Below are 21870 nucleotides of genomic sequence, written 5' to 3'. Positions count from 1 at the left end.
CTTATACGTTTGTTAAAATAGCTTTACACAATAATAAAACTTATTGTGAACAATACATTTAAATAATATATCTTATAAAAACATAAGTAAGGCCTTTGAGATTAGCTACTGTGACTAGAACGCAAGGATGTTTAATTATTAACACATTAGTTGTTTTACAAAGAGCTTTTCTGTTCTGTAATACGAGAGCTATTGTTTAATGATAACAGAATGACTCCACAGGCGTCATCTATTACAAAAGATACATGTAAATGAATTGTATTATTATGGTGCTTAAAGGGACATTAAACACTTTAAGATGGTAATATAAAATGATAAATTGTATATAATAAAACAACTCTGCAATATACTTTCATTATTTATTTTGTCCTCTTTGCCAGTAATTCTATTCTGAAATTGTGAGCTTTTCAGTTCCTGTTAGAAATGGAAGTGCAGAACACTGTTAAATCCAGAACAACCAATGGCTGCACACTCTAGTGAATTAATTATAACGGTCCCTAATTGGCCACAGAAGAGAAGTTAACACAAGTTACAACATGGCAGCTGCCAGTGTTTTATAGACACTAAGGCCTAGATTTGGAGTTTGGCGGTAGCCGTGAAAACCAGCGTTAGAGGCTCCTAACGCTGGTTTTAGGCTACCGCCGGTATTTGGAGTCAGTCAGGAAAGGGTCTAACGCTCACTTTTCAGCCGCAACTTTTCCATACCGCAGATCCCCTTACGTCAACTGCGTATCCTATCTTTTCTAAGGGAACTTCCTAACTCCGGTATTTAGAGTCGTGTCTGCAGTGAGCGTTAGAATTCTAACGACAAAACTCCAGCCGCAGAAAAAAAGTCAGTAGTTAAGAGCTTTCTGGGCTAACGCCGGTTCATAAAGCTCTTAACTACTGTGCTCTAAAGTACACTAACACCCATAAACTACCTATGTACCCCTAAACCGAGGTCCCCCCACATCGCCGACACTTGATTAAATTTTTTAACCCCTAATCTGCGGACCGCCACCTACATTATACTTATGTACCCCTAATCTGCTGCCCCTAATACCGCCGACCCCTATATTATATTCATTAACCCCTAACCTGCCCCCCACAACGTCGCCGCCAGCTACCTACAATAATTAACCCCTAATCTGCCGACCGCAAAGAGCCGCCACCTACATTATAGCTATGTACCCATAATCTGCTGCCCCTAACACCACCGACCCCTATATTATATTTATTAACCCCTAATCTGCCCCCCTCAACGTCGCCTCCACCTGCCTACACTTATTAACCCCTAATCTGCCGAGCGGACCGCACCGCTATTATAATAAAGTTATTAACCCCTAATCCGCCTCACTAACCCTATAATAAATAGTATTAACCCCTAATCTGCCCTCCCTAACATCGCGACACCTAACTTAAAACATTAACCCCTAATCTGCCGACTGGAGCTCACCGCTATTCTAATAAATGTATTAACCCCTAAAGCTAAGTCTAACTCTAACACTAACACCCCCCTAAGTTAAATATAATTTAAATCTAACGAAATTAATTAACTCTTATTAAATAAATTATTCCTATTTAAAGCTAAATACTTACCTGTAAAATAAATCCTAATATAGCTACAATATAAATTATAATTATATTATAGCTATTTTAGGATTAATATTTATTTTACAGGTAACTTTGTATTTATTTTAACCAGGTACAATAGCTATTAAATAGTTAAGAACTATTTAATAGCTAAAATAGTTAAAATAATTACAAAATTACCTGTAAAATAAATCCTAACCTAAGTTACAATTAAACCTAACACTACACTATCAATAAATTAATTAAATACAATACCTACAATTACCTACAATTAAACCTAACACTACACTATCAATACATTAATTAAATACAATATCTACAAATAAATACAATGAAATAAACTAACTAAAGTACAAAAAATAAAAAAGAACTGTTACAAAAAATAAAAAAATATTTACAAACATAAGAAAAATATTACAACAATTTTAAACTAATTACACCTACTCTAAGCCCCCTAATAAAATAACAAAGCCCCCCAAAATAAAAAAATGCCCTACCCTATTCTAAATTACTAAAGTTCAAAGCTATTTTACCTTACCAGCCCTGAACAGGGCCCTTTGCGGGGCATGCCCCAAAGAATTCAGCTCTTTTGCCTGTAAAAAAAAACATACAATACCCCCCCCCAACATTACAACCCACCACCCACATACCCCTAATCTAACCCAAACCCCCCTTAAATAAACCTAACACTAAGCCCCTGAAGATCTTCCTACCTTGTCTTCACCATGCCAGGTATGACCGTCCGTTCCAGGCTCCGATATCTTCATCTAAGCCCAAGCGGGGGCTAGACATCCATCATCCGACGGCTGAAGAAGTCCAGAAGAGGCTCCAAAGTCTTCATCCTATCCAGGAAGAAGAGTAGATCCGGACCGGCAACCATCTTCTTCCAAGCGGCATCTTCTATCTTCATCCGATGAGGACCGGCTCCATCTTGAAGACCTCCATCGCGGATCCATCCTTCTTCTCCGACGACTAGACGACGAATGACGGTTCCTTTAAATGACGTCATCCAAGATGGCGTCCCTCGAATTCCGATTGGCTGATAGGATTCTATCAGCCAATCGGAATTAAGGTAGGAATATTCTGATTGGCTGATGGCTGCATTCTATTGGCTGATCGGAACAGCCAATAGAATGCAAGCTCAATCTGATTGGCTGATTGGATCAGCCAATCGGATTGAACTTGATTCTGATTGGCTGATTCCATCAGCCAATCAGAATATTCCTACCTTAATTCCGATTGGCTGATAGAATCCTATCAGCCAATCGGAATTCGAGGGACGCCATGGAAGAAGATGGTTGCCGGTCCGGATCTACTCTTCTTCCCGGATAGGATGAAGACTTTGGAGCCTCTTCTGGACTTCTTCAGCCGTCGGATGATGGATGTCTAGCCCCCGCTTGGGCTTAGATGAAGATATCGGAGCCTGGAACGGACGGTCATACCTGGCATGGTGAAGACAAGGTAGGAAGATCTTCAGGGGCTTAGTGTTAGGTTTATTTAAGGGGGGTTTGGGTTAGATTAGGGGTATGTGGGTGGTGGGTTGTAATGTTGGGGGGGTATTGTATGTTTTTTTTTTACAGGCAAAAGAGCTGAATTCTTTGGGGCATGCCCCGCAAAGGGCCCTGTTCAGGGCTGGTAAGGTAAAAGAGCTTTGAACTTTAGTAATTTAGAATAGGGTAGGGCATTTTTTTTTATTTTGGGGGGCTTTGTTATTTTATTAGGGGGCTTAGAGTAGGTGCAATTAGTTTAAAATTGTTGTAATATTTTTCTTATGTTTGTAAATATTTTTTTATTTTTTGTAACAGTTCTTTTTTATTTTTTGTACTTTAGTTAGTTTATTTCATTGTATTTATTTGTAGATATTGTATTTAATTAATGTATTGATAGTGTAGTGCTAGGTTTAATTGTAGGTAATTGTAGGTATTGTATTTAATTAATTTATTGATAGTGTAGTGTTAGGTTTAATTGTAACTTAGGTTAGGATTTATTTTACAGGTAATTTTGTAATTATTTTAACTATTTTAGCTATTAAATAGTTCTTAACTATTTAATAGCTATTGTACCTGGTTAAAATAAATACAAAGTTACCTGTAAAATAAATATTAATCCTAAAATAGCTATAATATAATTATAATTTATATTGTAGCTATATTAGGATTTATTTTACAGGTAAGTATTTAGCTTTAAATAGGAATAATTTATTTAATAAGAGTTAATTTATTTAGTTACATTTAAATTATATTTAACTTAGGGGGGTGTTAGTGTTAGGGTTAGACTTAGCTTTAGGGGTTAATCCATTTATTAGAATAGCGGTGAGATTCGGTCGGCAAATTAGGGGTTAATAATTGAAGTTAGGTGTCGGCGATGTTAGGGAGGGCAGATTAGGAGTTAATACTATTTATTATAGGGTTAGTGAGGCGGATTAGGGATTAATAACTTTATTATAATAGCGGTGCGGGTCCGCTCGGCAGATTAGGGGTTAATAAGTGTAGGCAGGTGGAAGCGACGTTGTGGGGGGCAGATTAGGGGTTAATAAATATAATATAGGGGTCGGCGGTGTTAGGGGCAGCAGATTAGGGGTACATAGGGATAATGTAAGTAGCGGCGGTTTACGGAGCGGCAGATTAGGGGTTAAAATAATATGCAGGGGTCAGCGATAGCGGGGGCAGCAGAATAGGGGTTAATAAGTGTAAGGTTAGGGGTGTTTAGACTCGGGGTACATGTTAGGGTGTTAGGTGCAGACGTAGGAGGTGTTTCCCCATAGCATACAATGGGGCTGCTTTAGGAGCTGAACGCGGCTTTTTTGCAGGTGTTAGGTTTTTTTTCAGCGCAAACAGCCCCATTGTTTTCTATGGGGGAATCGTGCACGAGCACGTTTTTGAGGCTGGCCGCGTCCGTAAGCAACTCTGGTATCGAGAGTTGAAGTTGCGTTAAATGTGCTCTACGCTCCTTTTTTGGAGCCTAACGCAGCCATTCTGTGGACTCTCAAAACCAGAGTTATTTTAAAGGTGCGGCCAGAAAAAAGCCAGCGTTAGCTATGCGGGTCGTTACCGACAAAACTCTAAATCTAGCCGTGAAACTTTACACTTATTTTGTCACTTTTTAAACAACTAATGAAACTTTAAAAAATACATCTACATGTTAGTCATGGACTAATCTTTTCTTTGAATGCATCATTCTATCTAGCATGTATTTAGTGTTTTATGTCCCTTTAAGTATTTATAAAAATCTAATCTATTTTTTTCTGGCATTTATTGAAATATCTTATGAGATAAAACAACTAGAAACATTTTAATCATGTAAGGTTTAAGTCAATAGTATAAAATGTTTAGCTACAATGCAATGCTGCTAAGATTTAATAAAATTAAAGTATTTTAGCTCATATATTTCTTACAAGCAGAGGCCAGCACACATGGAAGGGTCACTCACTACCACTAGAAAATCAGAGAACATTGATTTTCTAATAAACTTAATAAAACATTTGGGGCCAGATTACAAGTGGTGCACTAACTGAATTGCGGGTTGTGATACGTGCTATTGCTGGACAGCGCTAATATTATTGCGTAACTTGATATTACAAGTCCATGGTAAAGCGTGTTTACCAGAGAAGGGTTAGTGCGGCCGACATTACTCTAGCGCAACCTATACTTTCAAAAGATATTGCGAACACACTACCTTGTGCTCATTGAAAGTTATAGTTTGCGCTCGAGCGAAAGCCAAAACTGAGCTAGAATATTTATCTCGACTGGAGACCTGAAGTAAATTGTAAGGGTTAAAAAAAATGCACAAAACACATAAAAAACAGAATTTATGCTTACCTGATAAATTTCTTTCTCTTGTGATGTATCGAGTCCATGGATTCATCCATACTTGTGGGATATTCTCCTTCCCTACAGGAAGTGGCAGAGAGAGCACCCACAGCAGACCTGTCTATATAGCTCCTCCCTTAGCTCCACCCCCCAGTCATTCAACCAAAGGCTAGGAAGAAAAAGGAGAAACTATAGGGTGCAGTGGTGACTGAAGTTTTTTAAATAAAAATATACTACCTGTCTTAAATAGACTGGGTGGGCCGTGGACTCGATACATCACAAGAGAAAGAAATTTATCAGGTAAGCATAAATTCTGTTTTCTCTTGTAAGATGTATTGAGTCCACGGATTCATCCATACTTGTGGGATACCAATACCAAAGCTTTAGGACACGGATGAAGGGAGGGACAAGACAGGTTCCTTAAACAGAAGGCACCACTGCTTGCAGAACCTTTCTCCCAAAAATAGCCTCCGAAGAAGCAAAAGAATCGAATTTGTAAAATTTGGAAAAAGTATGAAGCGAAGACCAAGTCGCCACCTTACAAATCTGTTCAACAGAAGCCTCATTTTTAAAAGCCCATGTGGAAGCCACTGCTCTAGTAGAATGAGCAGTAATTCTTTCAGGAGGCTGCTGGCCAGCAGTCTCATAAGCCATACGGATGATGCTTTGCAGCCAAAAAGAAAGAGAGGTAGCCGTAGTCTTTTGACCTCTCCGCTTACCAGAATAGACAACAAACAATGAAGATGTTTGACGGAAATCTTTGGTTGCTTGTAAGTAGAACTTTAAAGCACGAACCACATCAAGATTGTGCAACAGACGTTCCTTCTTTGAAGAAGGATTAGGACACAGCGAAGGAACAACAATTTCCTGATTGATTTTCCTATTAGAAACAACCTTAGGAAGGAATCCAGGTTTGGTACGTAAAACCACCTTATCTGCATGGAAAATAAGATAAGGTGAGTCACACTGTAAAGCAGATAACTCAGAAATTCTTCGAGCCAAAGAGATAGCTTCTAAAAACAAAACTTTCCAAGATAGAAGCTTAATATCTATGGAATGCATAGGTTCAAACAGAACCCCTTGAAGAACTTTAAGAATCAAGTTTAGGCTCCATGGCGGAACAACAGGTTTAAATACAACCTCTAAATACAGGCTTGATCCTGACCAAGGCCTGACTAAACGCTTGAACGTCTAGGACATCTGCCAGACGTTTGAGTAAACAATAGACAAAGCAGATATTTGTCCCTTTAAGGAACTAGCTGATAATCCCTTCTCCAATCCTTCTTGGAGAAAAGACAAAATTCTAGGAATCCTAATCTTACTCCATGAGTAACCCTTGAATTCACACCAACAAAGATATTTGCGCCAAATCTTATGATAGATTTTCCTGGTGACAGGCTTTCTAGCCTGAATCAGGGTATCAATCTCCAAGCAGTCAGACACAGAGAAATTAGATTTGGATGATTGAACGGACCTTGGATTAGAAGGTCCTGCCTCATTGGCAGAGTCCACGGTGGAACAGATGACATGTCCACCAGGTCTGCATACCAAGTCCTGCGTGGCCACGCAGGCGCTATCAGAATCACCGAAGCTCTCTCCTGCTTGATTCTGGCAACCAGACATGGGAGGAGAGGAAATGGTGGAAATACATAAGCCAGATTGAAGGACCAGGGCACTGCTAGAGCATCTATCAGTACCGCCTGGGGATCCCGGGACCTGGACCCGTAACGCAGAACTTTGGCGTTCTGTCGGGATGCCATCAGATCCAATTCTGGTGTGCCCCATAGCTGAGTCAGCTGGGCAAATACCTCCGAATGGAGCTCCCACTCCCCCGGATGAAAAGTCTGACGACTTAGGAAATCCGCCTCCCAGTTCTCTACCCCTGGGATATGGATTCCTGAGAGATAGCAAGAGTGATCCTCCGCCCATCGGATAATTTTGGTTACCTCCATCATCACTAGAGAACTCTGTGTTCCTCCTTGATGATTGATATAGGCTACAGTCGTGATGTTGTCCGACTGAAATCTGATGAATTTGGCTGCAGCTAGCTGAGGCCATGCCTGAAGCGTATTGAATATCGCTCTCAGTACTAGAAAGTTTATCAGGAGGAGAGATTCCTCCTGTAAGGGTTAATGTTTTCTTCCTGTCCCTTTAAGCATTTGCCTATTTAAGGCACCTCCTACTTAGAATCAATGCTGCTTTATTGAAGAGAATACTACCAATGTTGTGTGCTCTCTTAATTTACCTCTGAGCCTAAACCTCTGACCCATTGTGATACAGCCTTAAGCTTCCTTGCTGTTAAGAGACTTAACTTGTCACTAACCTGATCTTTTATTTTCTCCTTACCATCTGATACCTGAAGGAACAGCTACAACACTCTGGAGCTCTGCTGTGTCTGTGCGGTACACGCTGCCGGTGACGTCATCAGACACAGCCGACAGCACTTCTCACTGCCTGTCAGCTCAGACCGCTCGCCACGCTCCTGTTGCTCTCTCTTTGGAAACAGCACCGGAGAGACCAGCACTTCACAGCAATCAAGCTGATTTACTCCGGAACTCAGGTCAGACTATTAATTGACTACCGTTACAGACTGCATTGTGATTATTATCATTTTATGAGTTGTGTCTATCGTTCAACCCTTAAGGCAATCTATATGTTCTATAGTTATAAGTAATACTGCCTCATATTAGTTAGAGTGTAACGCTCAGAATTAGTTCACTATAATCTAATCACTCGGCACATATTAAAGTGCTAGGTATTCCTAAGAGAATCCTTCTTGATCACGTACCCAACACCTAAACCTTTTCTAATCTCTAAGGAACAGTGATTCTTGTGAAATAATTAAACAGTTCCTGCAATCCATGACATAATAAAGCAGCCTTAAATAAGATTAGAAAGGTTTTGGGTTGAAGTGCTCTGAAATAGTACATATTAATTTTTTTTCTTTAACACTATGGAACCGGATCCACTTGCTGACAGAGTTCAAGTGTTGTCTGACAGACTAGATGCTCTGTTAGGCTCCTTCCATGAGCTTCAAGTTGAGAATCAGGCCTTAAAAGCCTGTTTAAGGGAGGTACTGGCCCCCAAGCCAAATCCTCCAGAACACTCCAGAACAAACACCTGAGCCCTTGGTCTCCCCTCCTGAGAAATTCTCTGGAGACAGAGCTTGTTTCAGGGAATTCAGGAATTCCTGCTTACTGCTATTTGACCTAAAACCACGCACTTACGGTCATTTCCTACTTGAGAGGCAAGCCCAGGGCTTGGGCTGACTCATTCTATGGGAACCAAGACCCTGTTTTGGGGTCTCTATCTAGTTTTTTCAACCAAATGGTGGCACTTTATGATGACCCTTTCAAACAGGTCTCTGCCGAAAATTCTCTAAGGGCACTTAAACAAAGGAAAAATCCAGTGGAGAATTATATCACCCTATTCAAAATCTCAGCACGTGATTCAGGCTGGAATGAGGTGTCCCTCAATACACAATTTCGTCTGGGATTATCTGAAGAGATAAAAGACGAACTGTCTCGAATTGGAATCCCTGATTCCCTGGAGGATTTTTTCACGCTCACAATCAACATTGATAGACGCCTGAGAGAACGTAGGAATGAAAAAGCTACAAACTCCAAGAACTACCTCCCTACACCACCTTATCAGGTGAAAGATAGTCCTCAACCTATGGATATAGGCTTCATGAAAGGGCCACTCACCACACAGGAAAAAGCCAGAAGAAAGATGCACAGCCTATGCATGTACTGCGCCTCCCCATCCCATGAAGTGAAGGACTGCCCTATACTTACTAAAACTAAGAAGGGTAGGCTTTTATCTCCTTATACTTCTTATATGATAAAGACTATAAAAAGCACTTACATCACTATCCCAATTCTTTTACAGTGGGACCACTTCCAGACATCCACTGAAGCAATTATTGATACAGGCTCCTGTAGAAATTTCATTCATCTAGGTTTTGTGAAATCCAATAAAATTCCCTTTGTGTGTAAAAGCAATCCAGTCTCTGTGAAGGTTATTGATGGGACTTTACTTGCTTCTGGGCCTGTGCTACACCAAACTGACCCTATACAGGTAACAGTTAATAATTTGGTATCTAATTTTTGTGTATTTGATGTTATAACTTCCCCAATTTTTGACATCATACTTGGTATGGAATGGTTGTGTACCCATAAACCAGTAATAAATTGGGATAATCAGAGCTTAACTTTTCCTATCCCTAACACCTCCTCATCTGACACTGACACATATATTTTATGTCATACTGAAGTTAATAATCTACCCACTCAGTATGCAGATTTTGCCGATGTGTTCGACAAAAAGGAAGCTGAGGTTCTTCCTCCCCATAGGGCTTATGATTGCCCGATTGACTTACTTCCTGGGGTCTCCATCCCTTACGGCCACATTTATCCGCTCTCTAAACCAGAGCTGGACCATTTAAAGAATTATATTGATGACAACCTTAGAAAAGGGTTCATCAGACCCAGTACTTCCCCTGCTGGAGCCGGGATATTCTTTGTTACAAACAAAGACGGTACTTTGAGACCTATTATCGATTACCGAGAATTGAACAAGCGTACACGTAAAAACAGGTACCCTCTCCCTTTAATCCCGGAATTGATAGAAAGATTGAGGAGAGCCACGGTTTTCACCAAGTTGGATCTTCATGGTGCCTATAATCTGATACGAATGAGAGCTGGAGACGAATGGCTCACTGCGTTTTGAACTAGATACGGTCTATTCGAATATACAGTGATGCCATTTGGATTATGCAACGCTCCAGCAACATTCCAATGTCTTATCAATGATCTATTCAGAGACATCTTGGATGTGTATGTCGTAGTCTATTTGGACGATATTCTCATTTTTTCACAAGACCTAGATCTACATAGACTACATGTTAGGGAGATTCTTTCCAGACTGAGGAAGAATAGTCTATATGCTAAACTGGAGAAATGCATATTTGAGTATCAAGATATATCCTTCCTTGGATATGAGATCTCCCCTAAAGGCATTAAGATGCAAAACGACAAAGTTCAGGCAATTCTAGATTGGCCTACACCCCAAACAAAAAAAGATGTTCAACGCTTTCTAGGATTCTCTAATTATTATAGAAAGTTTATACCTGGTTTTGCAGCTCTTACAAAACCCTTGACTGAACTCACTAAACTTAATCAGCCGTTTGCCTGGAACCATCAGACCCAGATTGTCTTTGACAATCTCAAGTCTCAATTCACATCGGCACCCATCCTACAGTATCCAGATATGCAGAAACAATTCATACTAGAGGTCGATGCTTCCGATTTTGCCATTGGGGCAATCCTCTCCCAGAGGAAATCCTTCAAGGATCCTTTACATCCAGTAGCATACTTCTCTAGAGTCCTACAACCTGCCAAGTTGAATTATCCAGTAGGAGAAAAAGAACTGCTCGCTATAAAATGTTCATTTGATCATTGGAGACATCTACTGGAAGGTGCTAATCAACCTACAGTTATCTACACAGATCACAAAAACCTGCAGTACCTACAATCAAAGCGTACTCTGTCCTCTAGACAAATGAGATGGAGTCTCTATTTTTCTCGCTTCCACTATATCATCACTTACAGACCAGGTACCAGGAATGGTAAGGCTGACGCCCTTTCCAGGCAAACCACTAAACCCCTTCAATCCACCATCCCAACTACTATCATACCTAGGGATTGTATAGTAGGGATTCTGACAGGTCTTGAACCTCTCTTTAAAAAAGCCCTTGAAACTGACACTTCAGTTCCTTATCAGGACTTATTACCCGACTCTACTGGAGTATTACGGAAAGACCATAAGCTGTATGTACCTCTAAACCTCCGTAAGGAGATATTGAATTCAGTACACCAATCCCCTTTGGTTGGGCATATGGGCAGGGATAAAACTATGGATCTACTCACTAGAACCTACTGGTGGCCTTCTTTACGGAATGATCTTAAGGTTCATTTGGATCAATGTGTCATCTGTGCTACCTCCAAACCCTCTAGACAACTACCTTTTGGACTTTTACAACCTTTGCCAGTTCCCAATGATCCGTGGCAGACCGTATCAATGGATTTCATTGTTGAACTACCGATGTCCAACAATTTTACCACAATTATGGTGGTTACAGATCTATTTTCGAAAATGTCTCATTTCATCCCCGTAATCTCGTTACCTACTTCCAAAATCACTTGTGACCTTTTCATACAAAATGTTGTCCGGTTGCATGGTATACCTCTAACAGTTATCAGTTATCAGATTCTGGAGATCCTTATGTAAGTCTCTTCACATGGAACAAAAACTTACCACCGCTTATCATCCACAGACTAACGGGCAAACAGAGAGAGTAAACCAGTGGTTAGAGCAGTATCTGAGATGTTACTGTGCGGACCAGCAGGAGTCATGGGCACCATTTCTCCCTTTAGCAGAATTCGCGTATAATAATAACAAAAATGCCTCTACTGGTTTCTCTCCTTTCTTTGTCAATTATGGTTTACACCCTTGTTTCACTTTACTACCTAAGGTCGAAACGCCATGTCCTATGGTTAATGATCTAGTCAACCATATCTCCAGTCTGTTCCCTGTTATCCAAGACAACATACTGCAAGCCCAAGCGTATCAGAGCAAATACTACAATCTCCGTCATAGGACCTGTCAGGATAGGTAAAGTCCAGAGTTAGACCCAAATGCTAGAATGAGGTTAATAACACCCTAGCACAGTGAGTATATACCAGGACCTGACCCTGCGACAGCTGTAGTATAATATACTCACAGTAATAGACTGGAAGATGACACAGCAGGGTAAGGAGAAGAAACTTTGTGTAGAAAGGGTTAACCAATAGAATAATCAGGCAGGCAATGTCCAGCAACGTGTAATCAGGCAGGTAAGGGTTAACCAATAGAATAGTCAGGCAAGCAATATCCAGTAACGTGTAATCAGGCAGATAGGAGTTAACCAAAAGAGTAGTCAGGTAAGCAATGTCCAGCAACGTATTATCAGACAGGTACGGGTTAACCAATAGAGTAGTCAGGTAAGCAATGTCCAGCAACGTGTAATCAGGCAGGTAAGGGTTAACCAATAGATTAGTTAGGTAAGCAGTGTCCAGCAACGTGTTATCAGGCAGGTAGGGGTTAACCAATAGAGTAGTCAGGTAAGCAGTGTCCAGCAACGTGTTATCAGGCAGGTAGGGGTTAACCAATAGAGTAGTCAGGTAAGCAGTGTCCAGCAACGTGTTATCAGGCAGGTAGGGGTTAACCAATAGAGTAGTCAGGTAAGCAGTGTCCAGCAACGTGTTATCAGGCAGGTAGGGGTTAACCAATTGAGTAGTCAGGTAAGCAGTGTCCAGCAACGTGTTATCAGGCAGGCAGGGGTTAACCAATAGAGTAGTCAGGTAAGCAGTGTCCAGCAACGATATCAGGCAGGTAGGGGTTTAGGGCTCAGAATAAGCAGGCACAAATTCAGGAATCACAAGAATAAATTTGTACTCACATAGCCCACGAGTAACAACAAACAGGCACCGATGAGAGGAGACGCCGGAATAAGAAGGCCTCCTGACGTCATCGGAAGAGCCGACAGGAACAGGGTTGCTAAGCAACCAATGAAAGCGCTACCGCGCTGAGACATAGGAAGCGATCAGCAGCTGAGCGATCGCGACAGTGCCCCCACCTCAAGGACCCCTCCGGGGAACACGAACAGGCTTTGAAGGATTCTGGGCGTGGAACTGTTTGATCAAAGCAGAGGCACGGACATGAGAAGCAGGTTCCCAAGAACGTTCAGTGATGGGATATCCCTTCCAATGGACCAAATAGTACAGACGGTTACCCCTTAATCTGGAATCAAGAATTTGACTGATCTCAAATTCCGAAGTGCCATCCACAAGGAACGGAGAGGGAACTCTACATTTGGTGGAAAACCGGTTAGAGACTGCTGGTTTAAGAAGAGACACGTGAAAGACAGGGTGAATCTTCAAGTTGTCTGGTAAAGCCACCCTGTAGGCAGTAGAACATACCTTGGAAACAATCCTGAATGGTCCGATGTATTTGGGACCCAATTTAGCACAGGGTTGTTTGAGTCGGATGAATCTGGTGGAAATCCAAACCTTGTCTCCAGTCCGAAAAGAGGGCGCCTTCCGGCGTCTGCAATCAGCAAATCATTTATACTTTTGAGTAGAGAGAAGAAGGATTTCCCGAATCTTCTTCCAGTGTTTACAAAGACTTCTCACTGTACGATCTGCTCCAGGAACTCCAGAACCTCCCGAAGACATAGGAAAAGTTCTAGGTTTGAATCCATAGGCTGCCTTGAAAGGAGAAGTCTGTAAAGAAGAGTTGAAGCGGGAATTGTAAGCAAGTTCTGCTAAAGGAAGAAGCTGCGACCAATTGGAGTGCTGATGATTAACATAGTGCCTGAGATAGGACTCAAGAGATTGATTTACCTGCTCAGTTTGACCGTTGGACTGAGGATGATGCGCAGTAGAAAGAGATATGGTAACTCCAAACTGTTTGCACAGAGATTTCCAAAATCTTGAGACAAATTGAACTCCTCGATCAGAAACGATGTCCAAAGGAAATCCTTGTAATCTGGTGATATGGAGTATAAACAATTCAGCGAGTTTCTGGGCCGATGGTAATCCAGTTAAAGGAACAAAATGAGCTGCTTTGGAAAACCTGTCTACCACAACCCATATGGTCTTGTTTCCGGCTGAATTAGGAAGATCTGTAATAAAGTCCATGGAAACATGAGACCAGGGATAGTACGGAACAGGCAGAGGTTGTAAGAGCCCAAGAGTTAATGATGAAGATTGTTTATTTGAGGTACAGGAAGTACAAGCTGCAACATAATCCTTGACATCTTTGCCCATGGAAGGCCACCAGACATGTTGTTTGAGTCTCCACAAAGTATTACGTACTCCTGGATGTCCAGACAGAACATTATCATGAGCCCAACGAAGAAGTTTTAGGCGGAATTCAGTAGGTACAAATAAGATCCCAGGAGATATGTTATAAGATGAAGGAACAGAAGCTTGAGCGGACTGTAACGCTTGTAAAGGAAACATAGATAACTGAGCCAGAACTTTAGCAGGGCGAAGAATGGGTTCAGAATCCAGAAATGTAGAATCAGAAGCCAGAAATTGTCTAGATAAAGCGTCTGCTTTCGTATTCTTAGAGCCAGGAATATAAGAGAGGACAAAATTAAATCTGGAGAAGAACAGAGCCCATCGGGCTTGACGTGAGTTGAGGCGTTTGGCAGTATGAAGATACAGAAGATTTTTATGGTCTGTGAGTATAAGAAACGGTTGAACAGTGCCTTCAAGCAGATGTCTCCATTCTTCCAAAGCCATTTTAATAGCTAACAGTTATTTGTTTCCAACGTCATAATTCAGTTCGGAAGTATTGAACTTCTTGGAGAAAAATCCCACAGGAAGAATCTTGCTAGAAACAGGATTTCGCTGAGATAGTACTGCCCCAGCAGCAATCAGAGAAGCATCCACTTCAAGAATGAATTGAAGAGTCGGAACAGGATGGCAAAGAATGGGAGCCGAAGTAAATGCAGACTTTAGAGATTCAAATGCCTGTACAGCTTGATCAGACCAATGCTTGCAATCCTGACCCTTTTTAGTAAGAGCGGTAAGGGGTGCCGAGATGTTAGCAAAGTCCTTTATGAACTTACGATAGTAATTGGCAAACCCCAGGAACCTTTGAAGAGATTTTAAGGAAGTAGGTCTAGGCCAGTCTAGGATAGCCGACAGTTTGTCAGAATCCATCTTGAATCCAGACGGAGAAATAATGTAACCCAAGAAAGGAATAGATTCTTGATGAAAAGAACACTTTTCAAGCTTGGCAAAGAGAAAATTCTCACGTAATCTCTGGAGTACTAATGTAACATGATGAATGTGATCCTGTACAGTCCGGGAATAAATCAGAATATCATCAAGATAGATAATAACGAATTGATTAAGATAGTCTCTGAATATTTCATTAACGAAATGTTGGAAAACTGCATGGGCATTGCATAACCCAAAAGGCATAACTAAATATTCGTAGTGTCCAAACCTAGTGTTGAAGGCAGTTTTCCACTCGTCCCCTTTACGAATTCTGACCAAATTATATGCCCCACGAAGATCCAATTTGGTAAAGATGGAAGCACCCTGGAGACGATCAAATAATTTGGGAATGAGAGGTAGTGGATAACAATTCTTGATTGTAATTTGATTTAGAGCTCGATAATCAATGCAAGGACGAAGACCTCCATCTTTCTTTTCCACAAAGAAGAAACCTGCCCCTACTGGAGAAGAAGAAGGGCGGATAAAACCTCGGGCCAAATTATCCTTGATATATTCCTCAAGTGAAACATTTTCTTGACGAGAAAGTGGGTAAGTTTTACCCTTAGGTAGAGGTGCTCCTGGTAATAAGTCAATGGGACAATCAAAGGTCCGGTGAGGAGGTAATACTTCAGCATCTTTTTTGGAAAATACATCACAAAAAGAATGATATTGTTCAGGCAAAGAATCAGGAACGTCCAAGACTGCCACAACAGTACTGGAAGTTTTGGGGAATGAGGCATAGGACGAAAGGAAGATCTGATAAAGGATCTTCTATTACGGTCACGTTCATGGAGACGCTCAGAGTAACGAGCATCAAGCTTGATACATAGGTTGATAAGATCTTCTAGAGAATCGGGAAGATCCCTATAAACCAATTCGTCTTTCAAACGATCACAAAGACCTTTACGAAATGCTGCACGCAGTACCCCATGATTCCACATAGTTTCAGCAGCTAAAGTCCGGAATTCTATAGCGTATTGTGCTACAGAAAGAGATCCTTGTCTTAAATCTAAAAGTCCTGCTTCAGCCGCCGCTGATCTACCAGGTTTATCAAACACAGAAGAAAATATAGATACAAAAGTGTCAAAATCCTGGAGCAAAGGATCATCCTTTTCCAACAGTGGAGAAACCCAAGCCAGGGCTTTACCCTTCATAAGAGAAATTAAAAAAGGTGATCTTGGAGGAAGAGGAAACAAACATCTGAGGATTATTTCTGAAGTGAAGGCGGCACTGATTAAGAAATCCTCGATAGTCTTCAGGATTGCCGTCATATTTATCCGGTAGTGGAATTCTAGGAATAAAGTGTTCTGCAAGTTGTGGCGGATTAAACGCAGGGTTAGAGCTGGCCGCAGGAACAACAGGTGTTGCCGAGGCTTGAGAAGGAGGAGAAAGGTTATGCAAAAGAGCAGTTATTTGATCCAATTTAGAATCCAGGGATTGCAGGTGTGCAGAGTGGGTTCCAAGAAGCTGTCCCTGTAAAGCCACTGCTCTGGATAACTCACCAGGGTCCATTATATGGCCTGTTTGTAATGTCAGGATAGGTAAAGTCCAGAGTTAGACCCAAATGCTAGAATGAGGTTAATAACACCCTAGCACAGTGAGTATATACTAGGACCTGACCCTGCGACAGCTGTAGTATAATATACTCGCAGTAATAGACTGGAAGATGACACAGCAGGGTCAGGAGAAGAAACTTTGTGTAGAAAGGGTTAACCAATAGAATAATCAGGCAGGCAATATCCAGTAACGTTTAATCAGGCAGATAGGAGTTAACCAAAAGAGTAGTCAGGTAAGCAATGTCCAGCAACGTATTATCAGACAGGTACGGGTTAACCAATAGAGTAGTCAGGTAAGCAATGTCCAGCAACGTGTAATCAGGCAGGTAAGGGTTAACCAATAGAGTAGTTAGGTAAGCAGTGTCCAGCAACATGTTATCAGGCAGGTAGGGGTTAACCAATAGAGTAGTCAGGTAAGCAGTGTCCAGCAACGTGTTATCAGGCAGGTAGGGGTTAACCAATAGAGTAGTCAGTTAAGCAGTGTCCAGCAATGTGTTATCAAGCAGGTAGGGGTTAACCAATAGAGTAGTCAGGTAAGCAGTGTCCAGCAACGTGTTATCAGGCAGGTAGGGGTTAACCAATTGAGTAGTCAGGTAAGCAGTGTCCAGCAACGTGTTATCAGGCAGGTAGGGGTTAACCAATAGAGTAGTCAGGTAAGCGGTGTCCAGCAACGTGTTATCAGGCAGGCAGGGGTTAACCAATAGAGTAGTCAGGTAAGCAGTGTCCAGCAACGATATCAGGCAGGTAGGGGTTTAGGGTTCAGAATAAGCAGGCACAAATTCAGGAATCACAAGAATAAATTTGTACTCACATAGCCCACGAGTAACAACAAACAGGCACCGATGAGAGGAGACGCCGGAATAAGAAGGCTTCCTGACGTCATCGGAAGAGCCGACAGGAACAGGGTTGCTAAGCAACCAATGAAAGCGCTACCGCGCTGAAACATAGGAAGCGATCAGCAGCTGAGCGATCGCGACAGGACCAGTCCTGCATATACTGTGGGTCAAAAGGTTTGGCTCTCCACGAAAAATCTGAGACTATCATACCCTAGCAAAAAGTTAGGGAAGCTGTTTATTGGTCCTTATCCCATACTTCGGATCAATAATCCATCAACTGTTACCCTACAGCTCCCACCCAGCTTTAAGGTTCATCCAACCTTCCACATATCATTGGTTAAACCTTGTTCTCCATCCACATCGACTCCTATTGTTCCTGATCCTGTTCTGATACCTTCTTCGGATCAAGAGTTTGTGGTACATAGCATCTTGGATTCACGTATCCGCAGAGGGGTTTTATTCTATCTCATTCATTGGAAGGGTTTTGGACATGAGGAGGATTCCTGGGAACCTGCCTCCAATGTTTCTGCTCCCCGCCTTGTGTCCCTCTTTCATCGGCGGTACCCGGACCGCCCCAGACCTTGACCCACGCTGTGGTTCTTTGAAGGGGGGGCTCTGTAAGGGTTAATGTTTTCTTCCTGTCCCTTTAAGCAATTGCCTATTTAAGGCACCTCCTACTTAGAATCAATGCTGCTTTATTGAAGAGAATACTACCAACGTTGTGTGCTCTCTTAATTTACCTCTGAGCCTAAACCTCTGACCCATTGTGATACAGCCTTAAGCTTCCTTGCTGTTAAGAGACTTAACTTGTCACTAACCTGATCTTTTATTTTCTCCTTACCATTTGATACCTGAAGGAACAGCTACAACACTCCGGAGCTCTGCTGTGTCTGTGCGGTACACGCTGCCGGTGACGTCATCAGACACAGCTGACAGCACTTCTCACTGCCTGTCAGCTCAGACCGCTCGCCACGCTCCTGTTGCTCTCTCTTTGGAAACAGCACCGGAGAGACCAGCACTTCACAGCAATCAAGCTGATTTACTCCGGAACTCAGGTCAGACTATTAATTGACTACCGTTACAGACTGCACTGTGATTATTATCATTTTATGAGTTGTGTCTATCGTTCAACCCTTAAGACAATCTATATGTTCTATAGTTATAAGTTATACTGCCTCATATTAGTTAGAGTGTAATGCTCAGAATTAGTTCACTCTAATCTAATCACTCGGCACATATTAAAGTGCTAGGTATTCCTAAGGGAATCCTTCTGGATCACGTAGCCAACACCTAAACCTTTTCTAATCTCTAAGGAACAGTGATTCTTGTGAAATAATTAAACAGTTCCTGCAATCCATGACACCTCCCGAGACCATAAGCCTTGTGCTTTCAGGGATTTCCAGACTGCACCCCATCTGTCGTTACTATGAGCCACTCTGGCCTGCGGAAACATATTCCCTGAGACAGGTGTTCCTGAGACAACCACCAGAGAAGAGAATCTCTGGTCTCTTGGTCCAGATGCAGTTGAGGAGATAAATCTGCATAATCCCCATTCCACTGTTTGAGCATGCATAGTTGCAGTGGTCTGAGGTGTAGGCGGGCATAAGGAACTATGTCCATTGCCGCTACCATAAGTCCGATTACCTCCATACACTGAGCCACTGATGGCCAAGGAATGGAATTAAGAGCTCGGCAAGTGATTAAAAGTTTTGATTTTCTGACCTCCGTCAGAAATATTTTAATTTCTACCGAGTCTATCAGAGTCCCTAGGAAGGAAACTCTTGTGAGAGGGACGAGAGAACTCTTTTTTATGTTCACCTTCCACCCGTGAGATCTCAGAAAAGCCAACACGATGTCCGTGTGAGACTTGGCTAGCTGGAAAGTCGACGCCTGAATTAAAATGTCGTCTAGATAAGGCGCCACTGCTATACCCCGCGGCCTTAGAACCGCCAAAAGGGACCCTAGCACCTTTGTGAAAATTCTGGGAGCCATGGCCAACCAGAAGGGAAGGGCCACAAACTGGTAATGCCTGTCAAGAAAGGCAAATCTGAGGAATTGATGATGATCTCTGTGAATAGGGATGTGTAGATACGCATCCTTTAAGTCCACGGCAGTCATATATTGACCCTCTTGGATCAGAGGAAGAATAGTCCGAATAGTCTCCATCTTGAAAGATGGTACTCTGAGGAATTTGTTTAGAATTTTGAGATCCAAGATTGGTCTGAAAGTTCCCTCTTTTTTGGGAACCACAAACAGGTTGGAGTAAAAACCTAGCCCTTGTTCCGCTCTTGGAACTGGGCGAATCACTCCCATGGTATGTAGGTCTTCTACACTTCTTAAGAACGCCTCTCTCTTTGTCTGGTTTGCAGACAATTGAGAAATGTGAAATCTCCCCCTTGGGGGGGGAGTCTTTGAAGTCCAGAAGATATCCTTGGGACACAATTTCTAAAGCCCAGGAATCGAGAACATCTCTTGCCCAAGCCTGAGCAAAGAGAGAGAGTCTGCCCCCTACTAGATCCGGTCCCGGATCGGGGGCTACCCCTTCATGCTGTCTTAGAGGCAGCAGCAGGCTTCTTAGCCTGTTTACCTTTGTTCCAAGCCTGGTTAGGTCTCCAGACTGACTTGGATTGGAGAGATTTCCCTTCTTGCTTTGCTGCAGGGGAAGCTGAAGCGGGACCACCATTGAAGTTCCGAAAGGAACGAAAATGATTTTGTTTGGTCCTCATCTTATTTGTTTTATCCTGAGCGAGGGAATGGCCTTTCCCTCCAGTGATGTCTGAAATAATTTCTTTCAGTGCAAGCCCGAATAGGGTCTTTCCTTTGAAAGGAATGATCAACAATTTAGATTTTGATGACACATCAGCAGACCAGGACTTAAGCCATAACGCCCTGTGTGCTAAAATGGCAAAACCTGAATTCTTTGCAGCTAATTTAGCCATTTGGAAAGCGGCATCTGTAATGAAAGAATTAGCCAACTTAAGGGCCTTAATTCTATCCATAACATCCTCTAATGGAGTCTCCACCTGGAGAGCCTCTTCTAGAGCCTCAAACCAGAAAGCAGCTGCAGGAGTTACAGGAACAATGCATGCAATAGGTTGGAGAAGAAAACCTTGATGAACAAAAATTTTCTTTAGGAGACCCTCTAATTTTTTATCCATAGGATCTTTGAAAGCACAACTGTCTTCGATAGGTATAGTTGTACGCTTAGCAATAGTAGAAATAGCTCCGTCCACAGTCTGCCACGAGTCCTGTATGGTGTCAGATATGGGAAACATTTTCTTAAAAACAGGAGGGGGAGCAAACGGAATACCTGGTCTATCCCACTCCTTAGTAACAATAGTCACAATCCTCTTAGGGACTGGAAAAACATCAGTGTAAACTGGAACCTCTAAGTATCTGTCCATTTTACACAATTTCTCTGGGACCACTATAGGGTCACAATCGTCTAGAGTAGCTAATACCTCTTTGAGCAATAAGCGGAGGTGTTCAAGCTTAAATTTTAAGGCCGTCATATCAGAATCTGTCTGAGGGAGCGTCTTTCCTGAATCAGAAATCTCTCCCTCAGATAACAAATCCCTTACCCCTACTTCAGAACATTGTGAGGGTATATCGGATATGGCTACTAAAGCGTCAGACGGCTCAGCATTTGTTCTTAACCCAGAGCTGACACGCTTTCCTTGTAAACCAGGCAGTTTAGAGAAAACCTTTGTGAGGGTTTTATTCATAACTGTGGCCATGTCTTGTAAAGTAAATGAATTAGACGCACTAGAGGTACTTGGCGTCACTTGTGCGGGCGTTACTGGTTGTGACACTTGGGGTAGATGCTAAACCCTCATTTCCTTCTAACTGAGAATCATCTATTGCAATATTTTAAGTGCTAAAATATGCTCTTTATAATTTATAGACATATCAGTGCAAGTGGGACACATTCTAAGAGGGGGTTCCACAATGGCTTCTAAACACATAGAACAAGGATTCTCCTTGGTGTCAAATATGTTAAACAGGCTAGTAATGTAACAAGCAAGCTTGGAAAACACTTTAATCAAAGTAAATAATAATTTAAACAAAATTGGTACTGTGCCTTTAAGAGATAAAAAGCTGCACAAACTCTGCAAAACAGTGTAAAAAAGCAGTAAACACAACAAAATTTTTACAGTAGCATCATAAAGCCTTAGTAACTTTGCACCACTATGCAAATAAACAATTAACCCCTTAATGCAAAAACCGGATTGAAAAAACTTCAAAACCGGTAAAATAGCGTTCA

This window comes from Bombina bombina, chromosome 2 (assembly GCF_027579735.1).
Source record: "Bombina bombina isolate aBomBom1 chromosome 2, aBomBom1.pri, whole genome shotgun sequence".
In the NCBI taxonomy this organism is placed as follows: domain Eukaryota; kingdom Metazoa; phylum Chordata; class Amphibia; order Anura; family Bombinatoridae; genus Bombina; species Bombina bombina.
The sequence above is the reverse complement of the archived record's forward strand: the minus strand, read 5'-3'. Positions refer to the sequence as shown.